Source organism: Ochotona curzoniae, unplaced genomic scaffold (assembly GCF_017591425.1).
Source record: "Ochotona curzoniae isolate NIBS_2020 unplaced genomic scaffold, NIBS_Ocur_1.0 contig_430, whole genome shotgun sequence".
Taxonomy (NCBI): Eukaryota; Metazoa; Chordata; class Mammalia; order Lagomorpha; family Ochotonidae; genus Ochotona; species Ochotona curzoniae.
In genome coordinates, this window is record NW_024466219.1 from 2870001 (window position 1) to 2875214 (window position 5214).

The following is a 5214-nucleotide window of genomic DNA, read 5'->3' on the forward strand; positions in this document are numbered from 1 at the left end:
GAACAATTGCTGTTGTTAGGATGGCTGGAGCCTAGTTTGTACTTGATGAATGCATTGATAATGGGGCATAAGTATAAATTTGTTTCTTCTGTGTCTGGGAAGACTTAATGAAGTAAAATCATGCTGGAACAGTTTAAAAACAATATCTGAAATGGTATTTGTTATATCCTAAGGGAACAAAGAGAAACTGTAAAGCAGTTACCTGATTATGCCTTTCTATTCATTTAGTATGTATTTTTCAAAAAGCAAGATATTGAAGAAACATAATAATTAATTTTTAATATTTTGTCAGAATATGCTTGTAGATATTATTTGCAGATATTATTTATCAGAATATATTTGTAGATATTATGTTTAGAAATTATCACTAGGGCAGGGTGAGGTTTAAGTCAGTAGGCCAGGACCTTCACTTGTGTCTCCCATGTCAGTGTGGATATCTTTTCTATTTGCAGCTGCAAAGCTGATTTTTCCCTTCCACTGAGTCAGTGGCTATGGAAAAGCTTCCCAGTATCACGAACATTGACCTCAAAGTTTTGTAATCAGGCCTCTGTTTCCAACTTAATGCCTTGGATTAGTGTTTGGAGCTTGCTTTCACTCTATATTCATTGTACAATGCTATATTACTTATGGACTGAGTAGAAGTCAGTAGGTGTGTTGGCCTACAACCTCATCTTTACTCATCGAAACACTCAGCTCTGCCTTGCTGGTCTCATTGATAACATCTGATAAATATGGGTGTGGCTTCATGTTATATTTTAACCTGGGGACAGAACACCTGAATATAGCAATGCTTGATGGCAATTCTATTTCAGACAGATATGAATATCACGATGCATATTAATCTCATCAGGGCCATATTCCCTAAAAGTTTGTCTCTTTTTTTCAAAATATTTTACTTAAATATCAGTAAAGTACTAGCCAAAATTGCTAGCAAACTTATGTAGTGTTGTATAGGGCATCATGGATAAAGGTAGGGATTCTTTAGGGAAGAAATGCCTGTATGAGCAAATGGCCTTTTGTTAGTATGACTTACTCTATACCAACTTTATATAAACCGTGTGCAATATTAACAAAAACTAAAAGAGAACATATAGAGGAAATATTTTGGGTCTTACTGGACATGTCACTGTGTTGGAATAGCATGTAGAGTTCCAGTCTTTGCAAAGGAGCTTTAAAATAGATTCTTAGTAGTTTTCCAGTAAATGATCCCATTTTAAAAAGATAGACATTTCAATAGAGCTGCAGATGAAATGGGATTGGCCAGTTTCCATTTAATGATGCACAGAAAATAAAAAAAAGGAGGGTGCTAGCCTCAGACGACAGGCTGCGAGCTGAGGTAATTGAAGTCTGAGCCATGCTGAAGGAAGTGTATGCAGTGACTTCCGTATCAATGTTTGATCTCTAATTATCAGAATAAGGGTTGCCTTTCACACTTGAAAGTGATTGTAAACATACTGAAGTCTTTTCCCAGAAAGGTCATGTCGAAAGACATAGATTCAAGAAGAGATCAGGTAAATGAATTGATGGCAGATGCGTGGCAGCCTGTCAGAGAATGTGAACGGGCTTTGGGGTACCGTTCGGAGAGCCACTTACTGGAATGCTTACATGATTGATCCCAGTTTAGATGATTGATTCCATGCTTAAATGAGTCTGCTCTGGGATGACAACGTGCTGATTTTTTTCCCCGCACTTTTACTGATAAACTGGAACTCGTCCATTTGTCACCGTTATTGTGTAGCTGCAAATGATTTGTTGCCTTGCCATTAAGCAATGATCCCTGCCTTTCTCCCCTAATCCCGAACATAGACTTGATTTGGGGTTTAGTGAAATCTCAGAGCTGCAGGGTGTGCAGGTGTGCGACCCTGCCTGCATCTTGCACTTTCCTGGAGCTAGGTCTCTGCTCCAGGCCACAGAGTGACTTTCTGTCTTTTCTCTTCAACCAACTCCTCTATATTTTAAGATGCTGATTGACACAGGATTTATGCTTTATATCACATCATATTTGTGTATTATTTCTATTCCTGGTAATGATGTTTTTACTGCTTGTAACTAAGGATAAATGTGTCTACCACCAAGGGAAATCTTCTATCTCCTGATGAAGCAGTGTGCCTTTTCTTCCATTCAGATCAAAAGTTTGTAATGGGGGACACACATATTCTGGGTCCTGGCCCTTCTTAGGTAAGAAATTTTTGAAGGGATATTGAATGCATCAGAAGTACATTATGTTCCTCCATGAAATCCTGAGTTTGTTATGAATCTCCCCTCTGGCCTTTACCACACTTAAGATTTCTAGTTGTTATAGCATTCAAAGGAGAATTATATAATCTCCAAAGCCCCTTTATCTCCCCAATCTGATAAATTTATTTTTTTTATAGATATATTTCTTTATCTGAAAGAGCTATATAGAGATGAGGATACACACAGACACACACACATACCCTCTACCTTCCATCTTCTTGTTCACTCCACAGACGGCTACACATGTCCAGGGCCTGCGCATGCTGAAGCCAGGAGCAGGCAGCATTTTAGAGGTGACCTTAATGGGTGCAAGGACTGGATCACATGCCCAGCACAGGACAGAACACAGCAGCCAGCACAGGAACCAGTGCATCCGCTCTGGCCCCAATAACTGTTATTTTAATGGATCTCATAGCAGGACCAGGAATAAGTGCTCTGGGCTAAGGGAAATTCATGAGTGAGAGAATGAGAAAAGCAGATTAAGTTAGAATGAAAATATGTCATCGTATAAAAGAAAATTAACAAACCTTCAATATGTTTTATACTTATAATGAGGAACTGATTGAAGAACTTATGACACAGAATTTGTAAACTCTAATAATAAAAATATAAAGTTTTTCTCCCTAAAATCTGTATACTCACAGCAGAATTGCCTTTATTTTTATACTAGTTTTTGACCTTATTATCCACTAATTTAATTTAGACATGAATCATCTTCTTATCAATTTATTAAAATAATCATGAGACTTTGTTTCTTAACTCCAGAGTTCACAGAAGATTTTACCTGAGGTTGAGTGCTAAAGTATAAACATTTGTCATGTGATGGGTGTGGGTGGCACCGGCACACAGGCTGTGTTAGTGCAAAGAAGTCGGACTTGGTTACAGCATGAGTCATCATCCTCAGCTCAGATATGGCTGCTTCAGCTCGGGGCCTTGACTTCCACCTGCTTGTCCATTATGGGACGATAAAACATGTATTTTATAATGTTGTTCTGAGAAGTAAGTGCTGGATAAAAAGGATTTGTAAATGCTAATCCTGCTTTGTGTTAAAGACTTTTTTGTTTTTGTGTGTGCTTAGATGGAGTCAAAGAATTGCTTGACGTGTTTCTTTGGTGTTGGTTCTAACTGAGTCCAAAAGTGTGGCCTCTGAGCCATTTCTTTCACTTCAGTCTGTATTAGCAGTGACTACAAGTGACACGGTTGCCTGGTCTACAGCAGTTTTGGAGGTAGAAATGCAAATTTGTGTCAGGTGTGGCTTCTTAGGGCATGTGCCTTTAGTCCCGTGAGAACTTGAGTGTTAGTCACGCTAGAGTTTTTGGTAGATGGAGCCTCATTCTTGGTGCGTGGGAACATTGAGGGGGCTGCTTCCTTGTCTCACTAGCAAGCTTGAGTGATGGTGGGGTCTGTGGCACCATTAACTATGACTCTAGGATAGTGGGGTGTGGATGTGGTCACCCCAAGATTCTTCTGGGAGAGTGCAAGTGGTGCTGGGGCTTTTAGCACCAGGAATCCTGCTCCCACAATGGGGAGGACACTGCTCCAGTTCCACAGGGTAACTACAAGATGCACTGGAGATTTGACACTGGCTAGTATGAGTCTAAACAGGTGGAATGCAGGCTGGTTCTTTCCTGGATCTCACAGGGAGGACTCCCATGGTCGGAGAGAATTACTGTCAATGTTTACTGTCCTGAGGTTGCAGAGCATGCACGGGTCACAACCTCAGCTGACAGACTGAGATCCAGCTGTGCTGGGGATGGCAGTAATGACCTGCCTGAAGCAAACCAGTGTTGATCAAGCTCTCTGGATTCTGCAGGAACTGTAACAGTGACATCAGCAATGCCAACTCTGTAAGGAACTGAGAGAAGTCCTAACAGTGGAGCTTGGATGGCTGGGTTTGCATGCCAACTTGACTATCCCAAGGGGCACCAATGGTTGATATGCCTCTGGGTGTGTCTTGGCCGCATGTTGGCAGAGGAGGCATGTTTGAATCAACGGATACCTCTCCGGGGTGAGTATCTATCACTTATTAATCGAGGGCCTAAATAGAACAGAAAGGAGGAAGTCATCCTTTTTGCTTCCTGTCTACCATCTCGAGCTGAGACATGGTTTTGCCCACATCTGGCCTAGAGTCTCCACCCCCGGTTCTTTTATCTCTCAGCATGGGGACCTGGGCTGGAACTATACCACCAGCCTCTCAGGCTCTCCAACTTGCAGGAGTAGATTGTGGACCTTCTCAGCGTTTGTAACTGAATGAGTCAGTTCCTCATAACAGTTTAAAATGCATCTGCACCTGATTGGTTGTGTTTCTCTGAGGAACTTCCTCCAATGTGATTCTCCAAGCTATCACTAATATATAAGCCTTTGTTTTGCCACTTCTGTGTCACTGAGTAACTGCATACAACTTGAATTATGTAGTCTAAAAAGAATGATTACTCTTAGCCATGTTAAAAGGATGGTGTAATACTTTTTGAAAAAGAAAATGAATATAAAATGCTCAGTCCAGTGTCTAATGTGTTTACTGCGCAATAGTTGATAATATAGATAGCACCACATACCTTTCAAAAGGGGCAGAAATAAGAAACTGCACTTGGAGTGAGAAGGCAAAGACAGAGATGATCAGTGTGGTCATTTACCGTAACACTGGTTCAAATACTGACTCCTCAGAGTCTCCAATCATGTCTCTGTTTTGAAAGCTTTGAGAAGTTAATTCAGCTCAGGAATTGGGTACTGGCGCAAAGGGATTCCTAAAGTACTAAGGAGCACTTGGAGCATCTTGGGACATAGCTGGGAAATTCATCAAACCTGGCTTGTGGGGATGAGAAATCTTCCATGGGCTGAAAAAGATATGTCTCCACAGTGTGCATGGCCAAAGATTCTGTCCACACCCAAAACAGTGTCATGCGAACTCCTTAGCCCATTAATGGCTGTGGCATCTGTAGCTCTGAGTATAATGCGATTTAATGCCCTCTGATTTTC

General features: G+C 40.9%; 1 protein-coding gene across 4 annotated transcripts in view; it reads left to right on the top strand.

Moving 5' to 3' along the window:
- Positions 1-4690, top strand: part of PLA2G4A (phospholipase A2 group IVA) — a 280276-nt gene extending 275586 nt beyond the window's left edge. For all 4 annotated transcript variants that reach the window (XM_040985387.1, XM_040985388.1, XM_040985386.1 and 1 more), the window contains one exon: positions 4052-4690. The gene's annotated coding sequence lies outside the window, so the exon portion shown is untranslated. The remainder of the gene's footprint in view (positions 1-4051) is intronic.
- The last annotated feature ends 524 nt before the right edge of the window (positions 4691-5214 follow it).